Source organism: Chiloscyllium punctatum, chromosome 10 (assembly GCF_047496795.1).
Source record: "Chiloscyllium punctatum isolate Juve2018m chromosome 10, sChiPun1.3, whole genome shotgun sequence".
Taxonomy (NCBI): Eukaryota; Metazoa; Chordata; class Chondrichthyes; order Orectolobiformes; family Hemiscylliidae; genus Chiloscyllium; species Chiloscyllium punctatum.
Genome location: NC_092748.1, coordinates 105,017,962 through 105,042,562, shown reverse-complemented (window position 1 = coordinate 105,042,562; position 24,601 = coordinate 105,017,962). Strand labels below are relative to the sequence as shown.

The following is a 24,601-nucleotide window of genomic DNA, read 5'->3' as shown; positions in this document are numbered from 1 at the left end:
CGTGAAGATCCTGCCTTCTCAATCTCGCCACTTGCCTGAGGCATGGTGATCCCCAGGTTAAACTGCCCACTCATCAGCTCTCTCTAATAGCCCTCTAGACCTCTGTGACTGTGTTGATTTCCTGTTTTACCTTTTAAAATGGAAACACTTGGCGATGACGTTGCAGTCTACATGCCATGTCCTGGAATTGGTATCTTTGCACATTCTGTGAAGCAGTATTTTTGAAGCCAAATCACCCATGCAGGTTTTTAACTGCCCCTTGCCCAGTCGCTAAAACAGAAATTGACAGTGCAGAAATTGAGCAATGCTTAAAAACATTTGGACACATTTTATTGAAGCTTTGTAAGTCAAGAACAGGGAAGTGCTATGTTGAATTTCTTAAAGAGTGTCTTAAAATCAAGATTGTGTCACCTGCCAACCAATTAGCATGCTCTTCCCATGCAAGATTAAGGTTATTTTTTCCCTTGGAATTTACATCCTTGCAAATTGTCCTGCAGTGTGCAAGCTGAGAAACTTTGTCAAATTGTGTCTTTTGGCAGTAACTAGAGTTCTGTGCTACCAAATGACTAACTCAACAATCTTTCAGCACTTTTTTGCTCAGGAACTTAACAATGAGATCCGGGTGCATTTGCTGATTGATGGTTTGGAGGGTTAATAGGTCATTTTCCTGCAAATGAGTTAAACATTCCCTGCATATTATCATCCAGATACTCCACCTTGATTCTGCTTCTCTTTAAATAAGTATGACTTTTTACAACATTACTGAAGTTCTACCAAAAAAACAACTATTCGTAAACCTGAGACAGAGGTACAAGATGGTTAAAATAGGGATTTCAACAACATTGCAACATTCCTTTAAAGTGAACAAACAAGTAAGTTTTCTGTTGAATTTCTTAAAGAGTGTAAGCCCAAGGCTTGTATCCTGTCCTGCTGTCTGGCAGGCTTGTGGTGCAACCATGGGGCAAGACAGCTTGCCAATTATCAAGAAGGGTCTGTTGGATTTGAAAGTTGCAGAGATTCCTTTCTGGATTATACAGGGACTCCCAACTCTAATATCTATCTATTACATCATCTGCAGATGCCGTAATTCCTACGACAAGAAGTGTTTCGATGTGATGAAGGGCAGATTATGGTGTGATCAGCTACATTTGGAGATCCAGCCACATTAAACAGGAGACTGGAGATAATATCATTAATACCTAAGGGGCAACTTTTTCACACAGGTATGGAATGAGCTGCCAGAGGAAGTGGTGGAAGCTGGTACACAATTGTAACATTTAAGAAGCATTTAAATGGGTATATGAATAGGAAGGGTTTGGAGGGATATGGGCCAGGTGCTGGCGGGTGGGACTAGATTTGGTTGGGATATCTGGTCGGCACGGACGGGTTGGATCGAAGGGCCTGTTTCCATGCTATACATGTCTATGACTCTATGACTCTAAATGGCTCTGCAAATATGTCATAGCTCAAAATAATGGGTGAGACTGAGACAACCCCACTGTTGACCTGTTCTTCAAGGATCCTTATAGTGTGGAAGCAAGCCATTTGGCCCATCAAGCCCACACTGACCCTGCACAGAGCAGCCCACCTAGGCACATGCCCTTACCCTGTCACTCTAACCCTACATTTCTCATGACTCATCCACCTAGCCCTCACATCCCTGTACATGATAAACAATTTCCCATGGCTAATCTACCTAATCCGCTCATCCCTCGATGCATAGCCAATCCATCTAACCTGCACATCTTTGTAACTATGGGAGGAAATTGGAACCGACAGAGGAAACCCTCTCAGACACAGGGAGAACATGCAAACTCCACACAGAATGTAACCCAAGGATGGAATCGAATCCGGGCCCCAGGCGCTGTGAGGTAGAAGTGCTAACCACTGAGCCATCGTGCTTCCTCCAGGTAAGTGTTAGGTTGAATTTCTTAAAAGAGTGTAAACGTATGTTTTTTATACTATCATGCTGCTTGGTTACATTGGATGCTGACATTGTTTATGCACTTTTACACCAGTTGGTGACAAGTAAAACTCATGGCATACCTTACCTTGCCTTTTGTTCTGTTATCATGATTTTTGTGAAAGAGTGATCATACATTTTCCATGCTCATTCAACTGTAACAATCCCTGCCCATACAGGGTTGGCTTGTAAACCTGTCTGCAACTGAACTGGAATAATGCCAATATGCATTGACAGACCTCTCCTTATTAGGGAGGCATGGTGGCTCAGTGATTCGCACTGCTGCCTACACTGCTAGGGACCCGCATTCGATTCCCGCCTCAGGTGACTGTCTGTGTGGAGTTTGCACTTTCTCCCCGTGTATGTGTGGGTTTGCTCCGCTTTCCTCCCACAATCCAAAAAGATGCACAAGTCAGGGGAATTAGCCATGCTAAATTGCCCATAATGTTAGGTGCAGTAGTCAGGGGTAAATATAGGGTCTGGGTGGGTTATTCTTCAGAGGATTGGTGCGGACTTGTTGGGCTGAATGGCCTGTTTCCATACTATAGGGAATCTAATCAATATAAGTGAAAGAGCCCAGTTTTTTGTTTCTGGAAATATATGTATTGCTGAATTTGGCGTCTTTAGACATTGAAGGGATTATTAGATTATTAAAGGGATATAAAACAAAAAAAACCAAGGTTGTTCCACCTGCCAACCAATCAGCACTCTCTTCCCTTGCAGTACAAATACTGATATTTCCCCCCTTGACTTTATATTCTTGCGAATTGTCCTGATGAGTACAAGACAAGAACATTGTCAAATTGTGTCTTTTTTCAGTTACAGTCACGCTCTGTGCTACCAATACGTCCCCAGGAAAACACAACTATGTCCTCAGACCTCAGGGTTGTGGATAAAAGGCATGTAGGTATTCCAAGTGTGTGCAAAGGCCTATTGTGGTTTAAAATCATGAATCCCACAAGCACTGAGCGCTCATATATTTTCCATGCTCGTTCAACTGTAACAATCCCAGCCTGCAGAGGGTTGGCTTATAAACCTGTCTGCCAGTGAACTGGAACAATGCCAATATCCATTGACAGATCTCTCCCTGTTCGACCCATTCGTAATCCATGCAGACAGGAAAATCATCTATAGTACCTTGGAATATTACAGTCTGCTTGACTCAGGCACTGAATTAAAAAGACTGACACAGGACTGTTCACTTGATCCTCAGCTTGCACTCTCTGACATAACAAAACCCAATCAGCTTGACCCTGAAGACATCCTGTACTTCCACTTTATTTTTTCAGTCAAAACGATCCAGTTTCTTCAGTCTTTTAAATGCTTCCATTCAAAGATACAATTCAGGAGCCTGGAGTCAGCCATTCAGCCCATCAAGATCATGGCTGCTCTGTTGGTGACCTCAAAATACATTCCCTTCTGCCTTATAAAAAATTAAGAACCCTGCTTCCTTTTTTTTTAGGAAGAGAGTTTCAAACAAATAGGAGTTATGACAGTCTGCAAGAAATTGCTCTTAAATAGTGACCCCAAGTTTTAAAAAGTGACTTCCGATTTTAGATTCTCCCCTCAGAGGAAACATCTCCACATCAACGTTGTCAAGACCCCTCAAGATCACAAATGCTTCCACAAACAAATCTCAATCCAAGTATAATATACACTGGAGTGAGATTATAGAGTCATAGAGATGTACAGCATGGAAACAGACCCTTCGGTCCAACCTGTCCATGCCAATCAGATATCCCAACCCAATCTAGTCCCGCCTGCCAGCACCTGGCACATATCCCTCCAAACGCTTCCTATTCATTTACCCATCCAAAAGTCTCTTAAATGTTGCAATTGTACCAGCCTCCACCACTTCCTCTCGCAGCTCATTCCACACATGTACCACCCTCTGTGTGAAAAAGTTGCCCCTTAGGTCTCTTTTATATCTTTCCCCTCTCACCCTAAACCTATGCTTTCTAGTTCTGGACTCCCCCACCCCAGGGTAAAGACTTTGTCTATTTATCCTATCCATGCCCCTCATAATTTTGTAAACCTCTATAAGGTCACCCCTCAGCCTCCAACTATACAGGGAAAACAGCCCCAGCCTGTTCAGCCTCTCCCTATAGCTCAAATCCTCCAACCCTGGCAACATCCTTGTAAATCTTTTCTGAACCCTTTCAAGTTTCACAACATCTTTCCGATAGAAAGGAGACCAGAATTGTATGCAATATTCCAACAGTGTCCTCACCAATGTCCTGTGCAGCTGCAACATGACCTCCCAACTCCTGTACTCAATATTCTGACCAATAAAGGAAAGCATACCAAACGTCTTCTTCACTATCCTATCGACCTGCGACTCCATTTTCAAGGAGCTATGAACCTGCACTCCAAGGTCTCTTTGTTCAGCAACACTCCCTATGACCTTACCATTAAGTGTATAAATCCTGCTAAGATTTGCTTTTCCAAAATGCAGCACCTTGCATTTATCTGAATTAAACTCCATCTGCCACTCCTCAGCCCGTTGGCCCATCTAGTCAAGATCCTGTTGTAATCTGAGGTAACCCTCTTCACTGTCCACTACAACTTCAGTTTTGGTGTCATCTGCAAACTTACTAACTGTACCTTTTATGCACGCATCCAAATTATTTATGTAAATGACAAAAAGTAGAGGACCGAGCACCGATCCTTGTGGCACTCCACTGGTCACAGGCCTCCAGTCTGAAAAACAACCCTCCACCACCACGCTCTGTCTTCTACCATTGAGCCAGTTCTGTATCCAAATGGCTAGTTCTCCCTATATTCCATGAGATCTAACCTTGCTAATCAGTCTCCCATGGGGAACCTTGTCGAACGCCTTACTGAAGTCCATATAGATCACATCTACTGCTCTGCCCTCATCGATGTTCTTTGTTACCTCTTCAAAAAACTCAATCAAGTTTGTGAGACATGATTTCCCTTGCACAAAGCCATGTTGACCATCCCTAATCAGTCATTGCCTTTCCAAGTACATGTACATCCTCTCCCTCAGGATTCCCTCCAAAACGTGCTCACCACTGAGGGCAGGCTCACCGGTCTATAGTTCCCTGGCTTGTCTTTACCGCCCTTCTTAAACATTGGCACCACGTTTGCCAACCTCCAGTTTTCCGGCACTTCACCTGTGACTATCAATGATACAAATATCTCAGCAAGAGGCCCAGCAATCACTTCTCTAGCTTCCCACAGAGTTCTCGGATACATCTGATCAGGTCCTGGGGATTTATCCACCTTTAACCGTTTAAAGACATCCAGCACTTCTTCCTCTGTAATCTGGACATTTTGTAAGATGTCACCATCTATTTCCTTACAGTCTATATCTTCCATTTCCTTTTCCACAGTAAATACTGATGCAAAACATTCATTTAGTATCTCCCCCATTTTCTGTGGCTCCACACAAAGGCTGCCTTGCTGATCTTTGAGGGGCCCTATTCTCTCCCTAGTTACCCTTTTGTCCTTAATATATTTATAAAAACTCTTTGGATTCTCCTTCATTCTATTTGCCAATGCTATCTCAGTCCCCTTTTAGCCTTCCTGATTTCCCTCTTAAGTATACTCCTATTTCCTTTATACTCTTCTAAGGATTCACTCGATTTATCCTGTCTATACCTGACATATGCTTTTTTTTTCTTAACCAAGCCCTCAATTTCTATAGTCATCCAGCATTCCCTATACCTACCAGCCTTCCCTTTCACCCTGACAGGATTTCTCTGGATTCTTGTTATCTCATTTCTGAAGGCTTCCCATTTTCCAGCCGTCCTAGAAAATCTGCCTCCAATCAGCTTTCAAAAGTTCAAAAGTTCTTGTCTAATACCGTCAAAATTGGCCCTTCTCCAATTTAGAACTTCAACTTTTACATCTGGTCTATCCTTTTCCATCACTATTCTAAAACAAATAGAATTATGGTCGCTAGCCCCAAAGTGCTCCCTCACTGACACCTCAGTCACTTGCCCTGCCTTATTTCCCAAGAGTAGGTCAGGACAGATTCTGCCAACTGTCACTTCTATCCAGTAAAGATTGATTTCCATCTGATCAGATCCCTCATGACAATGGGAATGGCCTCATTTTATTGTTCGTCCTTGTATTGATAAGACTTCAACATTGGTATCTAGGTTGGGAGGAGGTGAACGACTGTAGTTTGGTTGGGACTAGTCCATGAGAATAAACTTGGAAACAAAGTTAGCTTTACGGGAAGGGTAATGTTTGAGAAACAGTAATATTATACAGATAGAAACGTGTGAAGTCAGTATTGTGCTGGCGCGTAGAATTTGAGAGTTGGTCTCAGACTCGTAAAAATGAAGTTGTGCACTGATATTACCACAGGAAATAGAATCTTTATTCTTTCCTACTGATCTGATCTTGTTTACAGCTCTCTGAAAAATAATGGGATTGAAAATAGAACAGTTTAACTTTTGAATCTTTACAAATAAGTCATTTAATGCGAGCGACTCAAAGACTACGCAATATATTAAAGTCTGTATGACTTCACTTTTTAAACCGTTGTTTGCAATTTAGGAATCAACCCCAAAAGTCGCACTTGCAACTCTTCCTATGCCAGTAATGTTTTATGCCACTCGCCAAGTCTCTATGACTCACCAGATGTACAACCTTGATACTGGCAAAGAAGTGGGCATGAGAGCCCTGATTCAATGAGGATCTCTTGACCAGGACAGACCTCATGCAACCTGTCAAAATTACTGAAGCAATTCCATTCTCAGAATTTGGAGCCTTTGAAAAGCCTGCTCACCTTTAGCTCAGTTCATCCACATGATAGTACATGCCTGAAACCTGAGGAGAGCTCTTCATTCACAGCTTGAAAGTTCGCACTTATTATATATATTGCATTAACTTCCATTTCAATGATAATATTTGCTGTCTGATCTTCTGCATTCCATTTTTCACACCTGGTTTCCATCCAGAAATGTTTGGTCATTTCACTCTGAAAGTCCAGTGGCACCACTAGATTTGGAGGAGAACATTTTGAAAAGAGAAGACAGCCAGATGCCAATCAATGCAGCCATACTGTCTGTCATCAAAATCATCAAAAGTGACAATTACAGCATCACTTCCAATTTGTATGTTATCCAGAATAGTAAATTGCCTTTCTACTTCTGTTCATTCAACTTCTTAATTCCCAATGCTGCATGGAGATTCCCAACACAGCAGATGGAGATTCCCAACACAGTGGGTCAAGACAAATGCCCATAGTCTAAAAGCAATAAACGCTAACATCTTCAGAATCCAAAGTACCACTACACAAAGGCTTACCTTAAATATCAGAGTGGAAGCAGGCTATTTGGCCCAACACGTTCACACCAACCCTCTGAAGAGTATAGCACCCAGACCCATTCCCTTACCCTACATTTCCCCTGATTAATGCACTTAACCTACACATCCATGGACACTATGGGCAATTTAGCATGGCTGGTTCATCTAACCTGCACATCTTTGGACTATAGGAGGAAACTGGAGCACCCAGAGGAAATGCATGCAGACACGGGGAGAATGTGCAAACTCCACACTGTCAGTCACTCAAGGCTGGAACTGAACCCGGGTAGCTGGTGCTATGAGGCAGCAGCACTAACCACTGAGCCACCGTGCTGACTTATTGCAGTAGGGCAATAGTGGCCTGCCCAATGACTTGACATCACAAAGGCTACAGCAATGTAGTTTGGTCAGTTGTTGAAGTCTGACCTGCAGGCACCTTTTTCTAACAGAAATGGCCCAACGTGCAATTACAGTTTTTGCATCATCTCATCTTTCCAAATCACTACTGGTGATGCACATCAAATCACTGAGTCAATGCCTTAACTCAGACAGGTCAAGAAGTCAGAGAAGCTTTGTTTGCAAGAACAGCATTGTACAGACATGATTATACAAATAGACTTGCAAATCCACAGGTCTGCTATACACAGTACTGGTTCAAAAAAAGTTAATGCTGAAGCTGTATTTAGTTCCACCCAATCTTATAATAACACTGTGTGAACCGTGATGAAGCAGTTTAGCACATTGTCCTCCAGAGGCAGATGTAACATCTTTGACTCCTTCCTAAATATCCCTTGTTAATGTAGCTTGCATCTATTGCATGTTGTTACGTCAGACAAGTGCCTCTTCTTGTTAAGTCTTTCCAATGATTTATCCTCAATCACTTCTAATTAGAGATGCCCTTTGACTCAGCATGGAGAGAGGGATTAATGTCAGCACTGGATTCTGCCCATAAAACTGCTTGTTACTGTAACAGAGGACAAGACGTGGAGTAATAAACCAGTTGATAGAGATCCAATCCCATTATGGCATTTTGAGAATTTGTATTCAGTTGAAGTAATATGCTCTTAATCATAAAATCTGTCATCAATTTACATTTCAGGGAAGTAAACCTTGTGTCTTTCCACTGTCCTGGAGTACTTGTGACTACAGACCCATATAAATGATGAGAAACTGCTCTTTGACGTGGTTTACCAAGCCTGCTACCTGTGGGTCTGAGAAGAAATGCAGAAGACAGTGAAATTTGGGGTGGGAAAAGAATAAAATCAGAAAGAGCTTGAAATATTCTGCCGATCTGCAGCAAACAGACAGCATTAACATTTTGAGTTGAAGATAATTCCTACAGAATTAAATTGCTGGATTTGCCAGCAATTCCCACCTACCCAAGAGTGGATTAATGTTTTCCTCGCTCAAAATATGCAGTAGGTTGACAGGCCACAGGTTACACTGGATACCGAATAGTATAAAAGCGAGACAGACCACTTGAGTCAAAATTATATCCTTGATAAGAATTGCTAAGCTGCTGCTATCAAACCATGATAATTCTTGAGATGGTAATACATAGAGAAAACTTCTGAGCTAGAAAATCTTTAGCTTGGGTCATTTCAATGAATAAATTTAAATAATAATGAACCAAATGTTTAAGCTGCATGTATTGCTGTTTATTGTTCATTAAAATTAATCAACATTATTAAGTTAACTTTACCCCATGATTCAAAGGAATGGATTTAACGCAGCTGGGTTTTATACAGGATTACATTATATAAATAGCACTGGAACAGGCCATTCAGCCCAATCAGTTCATCCTGGCATATATTGCTCGGTCATCATTCCTTCTCTAAATAGGCTATTATAACTTTTTATTGTCTTCTCCCTCAGTTTAGTCTTGCTTCCACTTAAATGCATTAATATTATTCACAAGCATTATCTAACACAGCATGTCCCACATTCTCAGCATTGTCTGGACAAAAACTGTTTTCTGAATTCCCTAATGGAAATGTTAGTGACTATGTCACATTGATAGCCTTTTTTTTTGCCATTCTTGAGACATGAGCATCGCTGGCTTGGCCAGCACTTAATGCCCATCCCTAGTTGTCCTGAAGGAAGTGGTGGTGAGTTGTCTTCTTGAATTGCTGCAGTCTATTTGCAGTTGGTAGATCTACAATGCCATCAGAGAGGAAGTTGGAGGAAATTGACACAAGAATCCTGAAGGAATGACAATATATTTCCAGGTCAGGATGGTGAGTGGCTTGGAGGTGGTGGTATTCACAAGTATCTGCTGCCCTTATTCTTCTGATGGGACAGTGGTTGTAGGTTTCAGATGTTCTGTCCAAGGGGTCTTTGTGAATTTCTGCAGTCAGTAGATGGTGTACACTGCTACTACTGAGTAGCGATGATGGAGGGGGATGCTTCTTTGTTTGTGGATGTAGTGCTTTGCTCTGGATAATGTCAAGCTTCTTGAGTGTGTTTGGAGCTTCTCCCATCAAGCTAAGTGAGGAGAACTCTATCACAGTCATGACTTCTAAATGGTGAACACGCTTTGGGGAGTCAGGTGGTGAGTTACTTGCTGAAGGACTCCATCTCTGATCTGCTCTTAGCTACAGAACCTGTATGGCTAGTCCAGTTCTGGTTCTAGTCAATGGTAACCTCCCAGGATGTTGTTAGTGTGGGGGTTGGGGAACAAGGGTACAATGATAATGCCACTGAATGTTAAGAGGTGATAATGGATAAATTCCCTCTTGTTGGAAGTGATCATTAACTAGTATATATGGGGCACAATGTTACTTGCCACTTACTGGATTAGTGGTGCTGAAAGAGCACAGCAGTTCTGGCAGCATTCAAAGAGCAGCGAAATCGACGTTTCGGGCAAAAGCCCTTCATCAGGAATCAGCCCAACTTGGGAGATGGTCCATTTAGTTCAGTATTTAGGGAGGCACGAAGAGTATGCAGTCATCAGTGAATATCCTCACTTCTGATCTTGTAATGGAGAGAAGGCCTTTAAAGCAACTAAAGGTGGGTGGGCTCTACTCTGAGCTAGTAGATGAGTGACCAACTACAGGATTTCTAGCCTTGGACCTGATCTTTTGGCCATTATATTTATGTGACAAGTCCAGTTCAATTTCTCTCAATGGTGACCCCCAAGGTGTTGGCACTGGCAGATTCAGTGATGCCAATGTCAATGAACATCAACGGGTGATACTAAGATTGTTTATTATTCGAGATCATCATGGCCTGGCATTTGTGTGACACAAATGTTACTTAGAGTCATCGAGATGTACAGCATGGAAACAAACCCTTCGGTCCAACCCATCCATGCCGACCAGATATCCCAACCCAATCTAGTCCCACCTGCAAGCACCTGGCACATATCCCTCCAAACCCTTCTATTTATATACCCATCCAGATGCCTTTTAAATGTTGCAATTTTACCAGCCTCCACTACTTCCTCTGGCAGCTCATTCCTTACACGTACCACCCTCTGCGTGAAAAAATTGCCTCTTAGGTCTCTTTTATATTTTCCCCTCTCACCCTAAACCTATGCCTTCTAGTTCTGGACTCCCCCACCCCAGGGAAAAGACTTTGCCTATTTATCCTATCCAAGCCCATCATGATTTTATAAACTTCTATAAGGTCTGGATATTATTCAGATCTTGCTACATTTGAACTTGGACTGCTTCAGTATCTGAAGAGTCACAAATGGTACTAAAATTGTGCAGTCATCATTAAACATCCACACTTCAGACCTTGCGATGGACGGCCACATTGATGAAGTAGCTGGGGATGTCTGGGCTAAGGGCACTGTCCTGTGGAACCAGAATTCTTGTGGCATAGCAATGGTGTCCTTACCTTGAAGTCAGGAGGCTCAGGTTCAAGTCCCATCTAGTCCAGAAGCTTGTATTACCATTTCTGAACAGGTTCATTAAAAACTGCCTATCTTGAGGAACTCCTACGTAGATACCCCAGTGCTGAGATAACTGATCTCTAACAACCACAATTATCCACCAATCTGCCAAATATGATTCCAGTTATTCAAATTTTTTTTTTCCCCTGAATTCCCACTGACTAAAAGTTTTGCTCGGGCTCCTTGATGCCACACACTGTCAAATGCAGCTTTGATGTCAAGGACTGTCACTCTCACCTTACCTTTGGAATTCAGCTTTTTAGTCCATGTTTAAACCAAGGCTGTAATGAGGTCAGGAGCTGAGTGGCCGTGGCAAAACCCAAACTGGGCCTCACGGAGCAGGTTATTGCTGAGTAGACTCTGCTTGATAGCACTGTTGATGATACCTTCAATACTTTACTGACGATCGAGAGTAGACTGATGAAGACTGATGATGGCTGGGTTGGGTTAGTCCTTCGTTTTGTGTACAGGACATACCAAGGCAATTTTCCACGTTATCATGCAGATGCCAGTGTTGTTGCACTGGAATAATTCGACTGGGGGAGCTGAAAGTCTTTTCGAAAGCACAAGCCTTCAGTACTATAGCTGGAATATTGTCAGGGCCCAGAACATCTGCAATATCCAATGATTTTTTTAATATCACATGGGATTAATCAAATTGGCTTCAGCCTGGCATGTTTGGCTTGTGACCTCTGGAAGAGGCTGAGATGGATCATGCACTCAGCACTCCTTGTGAATGCTTCAGCCATTTGCAGTGACTTGTTTAATTGTCTACCACCAGGACTACAGAGATTGGATCTGATCCACTGATTACAGAATTACTTCATTTTATCTATCACTTGCCATTGTATGTTCTCATGCCCAGGTCACTGCCAGGTGGTCCATCCAGTTTCATTTCTTGTTTGAGACTTTCTAGCAACTGTAAAAATCAAGTGGAAAGTTTTCCCATTTTACACAACAGTCAGGAGTCAACCACATTATGTGGGTCTGGAGTCACTTGTAGCTAAGACAGCCAAATGCAGCATTTTTCTTCCCAAAAGGATTAGTGAGCCAGAAGGGTACTTACAGTAAGACAATTGACTCTATAATTAAACTCTTAATTTGTATTACACCACCTACCATGATGGGATTTGAACCCAGTGCCTGGGCAACATTAGCTGGATTTCCAGACTAACATTGACAATATCACAAAGCCATTGCCAGCCCATGACGTTCCTGATAAATGAAGGTACACTTTAAGTTCTTAATCAGAGCTTTTCTTTATGTTACAGATCTCAACCTTCTGTTTTCAAGAGAAGGGAACTAACCTGTTGATCCTTTCCTCCTTGTTCACACTCCTATTTTTGGAACCATCCTTGTAAATCCTGTGACAAATATGTAATATTATAGGATTTGAATGTTTGATTTATAACTTATTATTGTGGCTCAGCAGACTGATCTTAAACGGTGGGATTGGTAGAAGAACGTTTAGCCAAAATAGCTCATCGGATAGACCAAATATTGCAGAAAGAAATGGAAGTATATTGTGTTTCTGAAATGGTGATACAAGGCATTTATACCACAGTATTTATGTCTCAGAAAATTTCAGAAATGGGCTGTATTCAAATGTCTTCAGTGAAGGTTTGAATGCTCTCATAAACAAAAGGAAGATTTTAAAGTACATAAGTTTTTCAGATCAAAGGACACATTTAAAAACAATTCATTTTCATCTCCAACACGGAACAAGCTGTGTGTATCATATTGCCATGGAGATGGGTTATGTTTTTTTTTGAAGGAAGGTCTATTTTTGTTTTGATAAATCTCAATTGCATTGGTCAGTCTGTGTTCATAACTCAAACCAAAAGTACTGCCGACGCTGGAAAATCAGAAATAAAAACAGAAATTGCTGGAAAAGCTCAGCAGATCTCGCAGCATGTTTGGAGAGAAATCAGAGTTCATATTTCGGATGCAGTGACCCTTCCTCAGACCCTTCTTCCTGTTCTGAGGGAGGGTCACTGGACCTGAAATGTTAACTCGTGATTTCTCTCTACAGATGCTGCCAGACCTGCTGAGCTTTTCCATCGATTTCTGGGGAACTGGAAATAATCTGCCAGCAACAACAACAAGCAGTACAGGGTCATCAGGAATGTTGAGGGTTTCTGGTCTGGAGTCACTGTACAAAGATGTACATGAGGACCATTCTCAGGTTAGAGATTGTAAATTTGTAAAATATTGAACTAAAGCTCATTGGCAGATGCCAGTGAGAGAATTCTGAAATAACTCCTCACCACAGAGGATAACTGGATACAAAGGAAAATTGGAGTGAATTCCTATGATTGAAAATCACAGAATCCCTGCAGTGTGGAAAGAGATCACTTGGAACCCTCCGAACACCATCTCCCCAGGCCCGACCCAACTCTTTCCCTATAACCCTGCATTTCCCATGGCTAACCCACCTCGCCTGCACATCTCTGGACACTATGGGCAACTTAGCATGGCCAATCCACCTAACCTGCATGCCTTTGGAATGTGGGAGGAAACTGAAGCACCTGGAAGAAATTCATGAGGACGCAGGGAAACCATGCAAAGTCCACACACTTGTCCAAGGCTGGAATCAAACGGTGGTCCCTGGCATTATGAGGCAGCAGTGCCAACCACTGAGCAACTGGGCTGCCCCATGTATTAATGTCTTGTTTTCTTTTCAGGCAAAAAAAAGCACATGTTACTGTTGCTTAAAAGCATTTCCCAGTTGTAATTGCAAGTGGAATAGAGAAAGGTTTGTTCAGAATTTTGTTTTAAAGCGCAAGTCTTCAAAAGATATAGGGCTGAATCTTACCTGAAATTAGCAAAATGTCATTTCTGCCACACTTCAAGTGGATTTCTCTTGAGAAGCCCTGATGATTTTTCTTGTGTTATCTTCCCAAACCCACCGCATTAACTACTTACCATACCCTAATTGCTCACTGCTCATTGTATTCACTCACTCATAGCAAAGTGAAGCATGGCCTGCTACCAGGACATTGTGGGATCCCTGGCATCGGTGCAATGTTTACAGCTCGGCTCTGCACCCAACCAAGTGCTGCCACTCTGCAGCAACCCTGAATAGCTTATTTTACTTGCCACAGATTGGAAAACTGAGGGTAACTGTCACCTGGCTTTGTTGATGAGTATCTGTAGGTCATGTTGGATGAGGGTGCATGTGATTTGTTGCCTCTGGTGCATGCTATGAGGTGCTGGTGACTGACAGAGGTCTGGAGGAGCAAGCAGTGAGCTGTAGTTATAAAGTTACTGCTCTGACATTTATGCCAGGAACTGTCTAATCTTTAATTAGACAGGTGGGTGTGAACAGGGGAAACTACATATTAATGAAGTGAGGTGATGTAACAATGAGAATGATGATACACTGGGGAGTCAGTAGTTCATTGATATTAGAACTGGTCTAGTAATCCAGTGGCCCCAAGCTAATGTTCTGGTGACAAGGGTTTAAGTCCCACTACGGCAGGTGGTGAAATTTGACAACATTAAAGAAAGTGCTTAAAAATGTGTTGCTGGAAAAGGCAGCATCAAAGGAGCAGGAAAATCGACGTTTCGGGCATACGCCCTTCTTCTCATGCTCCTTTGATGCTGCCTGACCTGCTGTGCTTTTCCAGCAACACATTTTTAAGCTCTGATCTCCAGCATCTGCAGTCCTCACTTTCTCCAACATTAAAGAAAGTCTAAAGTTAAAAGCTGGTCCTCATGGTGATCATGTAATTATTGTCATCAGGTTCACTAATGTCCTTTAGGGTAGGAAATCTGTCATCCCTACCTGGTCTGGCCTACATGTGACTCCAGACTCCAGCAATGTGATTGACTCTTAGCTGTCATCTACTCAATTAGGACAGCATGGTGGTATCGGGGTGAGCACTGTTGCCTCACAGCAGCAGCTGGGTTTGATTCCAGTCTCAGGCAACTGTCTGCATGGAGCTTGAACATTCTCCCCGCATCTGCATGGGTTTCTTCCAGGTGCTCTGGTTTCCTCCCACAATCCAAAGATGTGCAGGTTAGGTGGGTTAGCCATACTAATTTTCACCATAGTGTCCATGGGTATGCTGATTAGGCATGGGAAAATCCTCATACTGGGTTACAGCCACGGGGGTGGGAGTGGGTCAGTCCAAATGTGATGGGCCAAAAGGCTTCTTTCTGCTCTTTATGTACTCTACGAACCACTGGCTGAGCCAGTGGCACCATCATCTCATGAACCAATAATAAAGAAAACATGCCAACACATGCAAAAATGGCTCCACTGACTTGTGAGAATCTGGTCTCATTTTCAACACCGACTTGGACAACGGAACTTTTTGTTTTTGACAGTGGAAGCTTCTCCATAGCAATCTTGAGATTCTCCCAATTTCCCACGAATGGCTATATCATTCAGAATTTAGGAAGATTCCGCCCCAGGTGTTACATTAACAGTCCTTGTTCTTGTTCTTTGTGACTTTTCCTTTAATTGTTTATACGGTATTTTATTTGTTAGCTTGGAATTCAAATGTGTTTTTCAAACTTATCAGTCTCCACTGAGATTATAACAATATTCCAAGTGTGCTTTAATCAAGATTCAATACAGGTTTTGCATACCACACCTACTTCTCAATTCGTTCGATCTAGAATTAAAGCCAAGTGTTCAGTTCATTCTTTCAAAGACCTTTTTAATTGCGATGCAACTTTCAGTGATTGATGTATTTGTCTCCCGGATCCATTTATTTTTTCATCCCATCTGGACTTGCACCTTCCATGCAGTAAAGTGTCTTGAAATGCAAAGCAAGTGGATAACTCCCCAGGACCTAATCAAGTGTACCCTAGAACTCTGTGGGAAGCTGGGGAAGTAATTGCTGGGCCCCTTTCTGAGATATTTGTATCATAGATAGTCACAGGTGAGGTACCAGAAGACTGGAGGTTGGCTAACATGGTGCCACTATTTAAGAAAGGTGGTAAGGACAAGTCAGGGACAAATAGACCAGTGTGCCTGAAGTTGGTGATGGGCAAGTTATTGGAGGGAATCCTGAAGGTCAGGATTTATATGTATTTGGAAAGGCAAACACTGATTAGGGATAGTCAACATGGCTTTATGCATGGGAAATCATGTCTCAAAAACTTGACTGAGTAACAAAGATGATTGATGAGGGCAGAGCGGTGGTCGTGATCCAAATGGACTTCAGTAAGGCATTTGACAAGGTTCCTCGTGGAAGACTGCTTCGTAAGGTTAGATCTCATGGAATACAGGAAAAACTAGCCATTTGGATACAGAACTGGTTTGAAGGTAGAAGACAGAGGGTGGTGGTAAGAGGGTTGCTTTTCAGACTGGAGGCCTGTGATCACAGTGGTGTGCCACAAGGATCGGTGCTGGGTCCACTGCTTTTTGTCATTTATATAAATGATTTGGATATGAACATAGGAGGTATAGTTCGTAATTTTTCAGATGACACCAAAATTGAAGGTGTAGTGGACAGCAAAGAAGGTTACCTCAGAGTACAACGGGATCTTGATCAGATGGGCCAATGGGCTGAGGAGTGGCAGGTGGAGTTTAATTTTAAAAAGTGTGAGTTGCTGCATTTTGAAAAGCAAATCGGAGCAGGACTTCTTCACTTAATGGTAAGATTATGGGGAGAGTTGCTGAACAAAAAAAGGCCATGGAATGAAGATTCATAGTTCCTTGAAAATAGAATCACAGGTAAATAGGATAGTGAAGACAGCATTTGGTATGCTTTCCTTGATTGGTCAGAACATTGAATATAAGAGTTGAGAGATCATATTGTGCTTGTATAGGATATTGGGGAGGCCACTTTTGGGATATTACATGTAATTTTGGTCTCCTTCCTATCGGACGGATTTGTGAAACCGGAAGAGTTCAGAAAAGATTTACAAGGATGTTGCCAGGGTTGGAGAATTTGAGCTATAGGGAGAGGCTAAATAGGCTGGGGCTGTTTTCCCTGGAGTGTCGGAGGCTGAGGGGTGACCTTGTAGACGTTTATAAAATCATGAGTGGCATCGATAGGATAAATAGACAAGGTCTTTTCCTTGGAACGGGAGAGTCCAGAACTAGGGGGCATAGGTTTCGAGTGAGAGAAGAAACATATAAAAGGGACCTAAGGGGCAACTTCTTCACACAGAGAGTGATGTGTGCATGGAATGTGCTGCCAGAGGAAGTGGTGGAGGCTGGTACAATTACATCATTTAAAAGACATTGGGATGGGTATATGAATAGGAAGGGTTTCGAGGCACATGAGCCAAGTGCTGGCAAATGGGACGAGATTAGGTTGGGACATCTGGTTGGCGTCAACGAATTGGACCGAAGGGTGTGTTTCTGTGCTGTACATCTGTAAGACTCTATAACTCTAATTGATCTGTGTCTCTCTATCCATCTGACCAAATACTACCTCATATCTATCTGCACTGAATTTCATTTGCCCCTTTGTATTAAAATGCAATGATATAGTGAATTATAGTATGATTTCAGCTGACAGTCCTACCAGCTGGGTCAAAATCTTGGAATCCCCTTTCAAATAGCATTGCAGATTTAGGTTTAGCCCATGGACTGCAGTAGTCCAAGAAGGCAGCTCACTACTACCTTCTCAAGGGCAACTAGGGATGGGCACTAAATGCTGGCTCAGTTAGTGATGCCCAATTCCCATGAGTGAACAAAATATATTCAGGTCCCAAAATGAAAAATGGCTTTATAGATTGTATTTTTTTTTAAAGTTAATGTGATGTTTAGTTACAAAAGTATACTCACAAGGCCTCTGATGTTCTGTTTGTAAAGAACATAAGTTCATTAATCAAAAGAAGAAATGTTATCTTAAATTTTTTAACATAAACATTAAAACAAATTTCTGATCAAGACACTGGACTCAAAACTTCAACTCTGCCTTACTCCCCCCAGATGCTGCCAGACCCACCGAAATTCCCAGCAATTTCTGTTTTTGTTTGAAAACAAACTTCAAACAGTTTCCCAACACCATCTGTTACAGAGAAGCACAGCAGAGAATTTACACCCCCATCTCAACTCTTCAGGTTTCTACCGTATCACCTCTATCCAATTTCTTTCCCAAGGACTGATGATTTGATGATTTCTTTTTAACGCTGCTGTCATGATCACAAATCTGACAGCTTAAATGTGAAACTCGGTTTCAACAATTTGAAGATTTCAGCCAGAAATTAGACATTTCTGTTGGGGTGATTGGCTTCTTTTGAAAAGGAATAAGAGTCGAACAGAAGCAAAAACTTACTTCTAAACTCAGTCTCTGATTCTGCTGAACTAAACTAAAACCAGAACTAACGACCTGAAAATGTGTTTACCCAACCTGTCATAACCTTAACAGGATACACATTATTGTATTAAAACCACAGGAATCTGCAATCACATACTTTCTGAACAATGTTGGATTTAAATCATTATGGAATAATGATTTGAGCTTTTAAAAAAAATTCACAAAAGTAATCCACAAGTCTCTGTCTCCCTCATTACAATGCGAATTTCAAAAATGATAACAATATGGAACAGCATGGTGGCTCAGTGGTTAGCACTGCTGCCTCACAATGCCAGGGACTCAGGTTCGATTCTAGCCTCGGGAGACTGTCTGTGTAGAGCTTGCACGTTCTCCCAGTGTCTGTGTGGGTTTCCTCCGGGTGCTCTGGTTTCCTCCCACAATCCAAACATATGCAGGTTGGATGAATTGGCCATGCTAGATTGCCCATAATGTTAGGTGTATTAGTCAGGGGTACGTATGGGGAATGGGTCTGGGTGGGTTGCCGTTCGGAGGGTCGGTGTGGACTTGGGCCAAGGGCCTGTTTCCATACTGTAGGTACTCTAATTCAAAATTTAAACATAGATTGCACATCTTTCATCACAGTTGAAATCCACTGCTCCTGGTAGTAGATGCTTGCCAAATTCCTTTCAGAATGTGTCTTTGAAAAGAAGTCTGGAAAAAGAATTGTATATCCACAATTCAGGACACTGTGCTTTAAGAGCTAAAAATGCACAAAAAGAAAACATCAACTGTTGCTGAAGATCATCAACGACATGAAAACCTTCCTGAGAACCTGGACTCTTATGCAAGGAGTTATTCATGACCGACCAAGAGTTGGAACATTCCATGCTGAATGATATGCTGGAGCCTGGGCAAATCACCAATCTCAAAAACTCGATGGGCACCAAGATCACTGTTTGGGGTCCTCTGTGCATAGAGTGCATTGAAAAACATGTAAAAATCAATAGGCCACACGTACGGGAAAATGGTTAAACTTAAATTTTAGGTGTTGGTGCAATCTGCATTGTAAGTAGAGTAAAATGCCCTGGAGTGCCATTTACAGTATTGAACAAAATTGATTTGTAATGCATTTTATGCACCATGACATTAGAGTTGCACTGAAATGTACTTTTACAAATTTTCTGAATAAACTGTAATTTGGGAGAAATAAACATTGAGACCTTTGGAAAGCCTTCAGGACTTAGTCAGAACAGGGCAATTGTAAGACGAGCAATTACAGAGGAACATTACCTCTTAAGATATACAGAATGAGTTCTTTCAGAGAAGACTATGAAGAAAGGATGTAATACTAATCTGCACTAGTAAGAGATGTATTTTCTGAGAATAGTATTATATAGGATAGGATAATTTTAAAAAAGGTGTGCAGAAGCCTGTTAGCCAGGAAGCTGTAGACAAGTGGGAGGGAACTTGGGGCAGTATGGTGGGTCAATTGTTAGCACTGCTACCTCAGTGCCAGGAAACCAAGTTTGATTCCACCCTCAGGTGACAGCCCGTGTGGAGTTTGCACATTCTCCCAGAGTCTGGGTAGGTTTCCACCCACAGTCGAAAGATGGTTAGGTGGATTGGCCATCCTAAATTGTCCATAATGTCCAGAGATGTGCAGGCTAGGTGGGTTAGCCATAGGAAATGCAGGCTTACAGGGTGGGGTATCTGGGTGGGATGCTCTTCAGAGGGTCAGTGCAGCCTTGATGGGGTAAATAGCCTCTTTCTCCACTATAGGGATTCTATGATGCTAAGAAAAAAAGCAAAAAAAAATTACAAGTCACAAATTACCAGCAGAGACAAGGGTAGCATCCTTTCCAAATGCAAATAGATCCATAACCAAGAAGCCTCACTGCAATACAAACCAATAGCAGTAGATATTGTACTGTACACTACCAAAGAAATGTAAAGTGAGCAAAGTGTTTTGTTGCACATTTCAGGACACCAATTTGATTTCAGAGTGTGTGTTGCCATGAGATAGATGGCTTTTGGTCAGTTATACAATCAAGCAGCATGGAAACAGATCCTTCAGTCCAGTCCAGTCAACATTAACTGGTCCCACCTGCCTGCTCCTGGCCGATACCCCTCCAAACCTTTCCGATTCTGTACCTATCCAAATGTCCTTTAAACATTGTAATTGTACCCACACCCATCACCTCCTCAGGAAATTCTTTCCACCACAGTCTGTGTAAAACTATTTGCCCCTCGTGTCTTTATAAATCTCTCTTCTCGTCTTAAAAATGTGACCCCTATTCTTGAAATCCTCAATCCCAGGGGAAAGACAACTTCCATTAACTCTATCTAAACCCCTCATTGCTTTAAAAACTTCCATCTGATTACACTACAAGCTACAGAATGATTTTAAATCAAAACACCGCAGCTGCCAGAAATCTGAAATAAAAGCCAATAACACCAGAAATACCTAGATGAGGCTGATCTATGGAAATAAACAAAGGTAACAGGTCAGATTGATATTATCTTTCATAGCTGGACTAAAGTAGACCCAGGTAATTTTTTTTTTAAAAACTCAACAGAGCAATGTATGAAATCAAAAGAGAAAATGCTGGAAAATCTCAGCAGGTCTGGCAGCATCTGTAAGGAGAGAAAAGAGCTGACATTTCGGGTATAACTGACCCTTTGTCAAAGCTCTGACAAAGCTTTGACAAAGGGTCAGTTAGATTCGAAATGTCAGCTCTTTTCTCTCCCTACAGATGCTGCCAGACCTGCTGAGATTTCCCAGCATTTTCTCTTTTGGTTTCAGATTCCAGCATCCGCAGTAATTTGCTTTTACCCAATGTATGGGAACAGTTTGGAACTCTCTTCCACTATCAGTATTTTAAATTACGAACATCTGGCTAATGAACACAACCTCATATTGGGGTGAATTCAAACTAATTTTAAAGATCTGACAGGTGATCAGCTTCCCAGTACTTATGAACAGATATTTTATATTTGCCTGAGATTGCGTTTCAACTTGTGTACAAATCAACTTGCAGTTGGCAGAAAAATAGAACTCGTTTGCAATCTGCCTGTGATTAATGTTAGATCGATTGCAAATTTAACATCTAAAATTAACAGATTTTTGTCATTCTAATATTTTCAGGAATATGAGGCAAAGGTGATTATATGGAGTAGGGAAGTGAAGAAAAAAAGAGAGCCAAGAAGGATTTACAGCAGCCAAAGGAAATGTAAAAGAAACCTTTCCAAAAGCTGGTGTGATCTCTCTCTCTCTCTCTCTCTCTCTCTCTTGTCCCTCAGCCATTTGACTCAAGCAACCTCTTGTTGTAAGACCTTGATCTGCTTTGCCACAGTGGAGACAGATTTAAAAAAGACACTGAAGAAAATTTAAGGGTAGGGTAAAGCATTGCAGCCTGTTATACACCAGCCTTTATGTGAAACCATGTTGCTATAACCTTCAACCAGCGTTTATATTCCAATCACCTCTCCCAGCAGATTCAACATCGGCCAGTCAGAAAAACATCCTACTTTACGTTTGATTTATTTGAAGTGATATTCTCAGTTCCAAAGTTCCTAGGTTGATTTGAAGGAAATACAAATTGGTTAATGTTTTATATGACAGGATAAGAGCTGTTACTGTTAACAGTTTTACACTCTTGATTGTAGGCCATGATCATCTTTAATTTCCTTCATCTCTTTACCACCTTTGAACTGGAGGATGCTGTTGTGTGCTATACCTTTCTATACTAGGCTAGAATGTGCTATCACAGTACAGTTAAAACGAACAATTTTTGCTGTTAGTTAGAAATGGATGGTGCAGCAACTTCAAGCAAGTAGCTGATATAGTACATTGTTGAATGGGATTGTCCAAAAGTTGAATTGCTCTACTCTAGCAACACCTTTTGAAAAATGACAACTCACCCTCAGCCTCCCTTTTTTAAAAAAAAACTGATACTTTTTTGTGGTACTTGCTGCTGGTTGTATTAATTCATGAAAGAAGCTTTTGCTATTGTGACATGATCAGAGTTAATTGCTGTAAGTAAGTCTGTCTTGCTTGAAATATTAATTGTGAATTTTGCCAGGTTGTGAAATAAATTTTCTCACTTCTCTTTTCTTTTTCTTTCTTCATCTAATCCTTTATTCCCTCTCTTTACTTTAGTTTCCATATCTGATTCAAACCTGTTTAATTCACCCCTCCTCTCAGTCCAATCTCTACATCGTTTATCCTAATTTATATACTCCACTGGTTAATGGGATTCCCTGTTTGCTTTTGTGGTCATCCAGGCACAAAATCTTTAATTTTGCATGTCAGCCTTGGTAAAATTGTTGGCAAAGAGTGTTTGGAACTGTTAAGTACAAGTACAAGTGCTAGTCTAACTAATTTCAGATCGTGTTCAATACCCTGACCTTGCTACAATTGCATCCTGATTTTCCACAGTGCTTCATGCGTCATCAAGCTAGTGCACTGTAAAGCGATTTGGTCCTCACTGTTTGTGTTGTAAGCATTAGTATCTCATTTGTGCATCTTTTACCTGTTATGGTCAATCAATCCCTTTTATTGTGGACTGCATTCCCCTCAATATCTGCATTTTTCATTTATTTGCACTGAGTTCTTGTGAACATCTTTTGCATCATCCTCCATCTTCAGTGCTCTTCTTGGTTCCATCTTGCTAGCTTACAGAAATGTGGCAAATACAACACACCAAAAAACCCATGATCCTCTTGTGTTGGCCACAGACCCATCCATACAAATATCAATTTCCAGCTCAGCAGTACTCTGTAAATTGCAGCTCGTCAAGTACCTTCTAAGTATTTTTTCAATGCAATAAGAATTTGTGATTCTAACACCGGTTCTGGTGGTGTGTTCCATGTCCCCACCATTTTCTAGGTGAATATAACTCTCCCTAACTTCCTTGTCAATCAGGGTAACCAACCCTCTCAGGGGTTGGGGCTCAGGGACACATTGGACACCAGCATCCGGGAAGAGAGGAGGAGATGAGTGGCAAGACAAGACTGTGGAAACACAATGAGAGTATGAAGCACATGTATGCTGTGCAGCACGATTGTCGAAGGTCATCATTGATTCAACAGTAGACAACAAAGACCACCCCAGCAGTGAACAACACAGGCTCTAGTATAACTGCCCCAACTGTCGGGCAGCCCTGTAAAACCTGGGACATTTGGTCAGCCTGTCTATGATCCTTTAATCGATTACTTCCCCTTCATTATTAACAAATATTTGCTGAGGAAATGGTCTCTGCCCAGCCACTCTGTCTCTCCTGGCTTTTGCCTGCTCTCGGGTGCTCAGGTAGGACATGGCTGCCATCTGCCTTTGCCACTGGCACCCCCTGGAGGTGGTAAACATTGTTGCATTTTCTGCCTTACACGAACATAACAACGACACGTAGAGGTCTGGTAACTCAATTAGTTGGGTTCTTCTACTTAAATGAAATGAAACCACAGAGGCCAATTAATTCTATCAGAAGGACTACATATATCTTCTGTTCAATGATTGCCCATCTCTCTTTTTGGGGATCTAGATTGGGGTGGTGCTGGAAAAGCACAGCAGATCAGGCAGCATCCGAGGAGCAAGAAAATCGACATTTCGGGCCAAAGCCCTTCTTCAGGAATAGAGGCAGGTTGCCTGCAGAGTGGAGAGATAAATGAGAAGGGGGTGGGGGTGGGGAGAAAGTAGCATAGAGTACAATAGGTGAATGGGGGTGGGGATGAAGGTGACAGGTCAGAGAGGAGGGTGGACTAGATAGGTGGAAAGGAAGATAGGCAGGTAGGACAGGTCATGAGGGTGGTGCTGAGCTGGAAAGTTGGAGCTGGGGTGAAGTGGAGGAAGGGGAAATGAGAACATGGTTGACATCTCTCTCTTTTCGCCCATTCTTGTTTCTGAGGATTGGGATTTGGGCTTCCACTGGGTTGGTCCAGTCTTATGGACAAGGTAATTCCATGGCTTGCCATTGCCTTCTACAGGACGGCTGACAAGTGACACCCCCACTCTGAACGAAGGATCCTAATCCGAAATGTCGACTTACCTGCTCCTATGCTGGTGTCTGACCTGCTGTTTTTTTCCAGCTACACATTTTATCGACTCTCCCGCTCTTACTGCCTGCCATCAAAGTATATTCAAAGGATTTACGGACTATCAATAAACTTGTTTTGTCACATTATAAACCCACAATCCAAGATCAACAAGCTCAAGCATGGGACTCAAAGCCAGAG

General features: G+C 41.9%; 1 protein-coding gene across 2 annotated transcripts in view; it reads right to left on the bottom strand.

Moving 5' to 3' along the window:
* The window catches only part of LOC140482416 (contactin-associated protein-like 5), a 1,296,746-nt gene that overhangs the window by 1,066,996 nt on the left and 205,149 nt on the right, over positions 1 to 24,601 (bottom strand). The window lies entirely within an intron of this gene.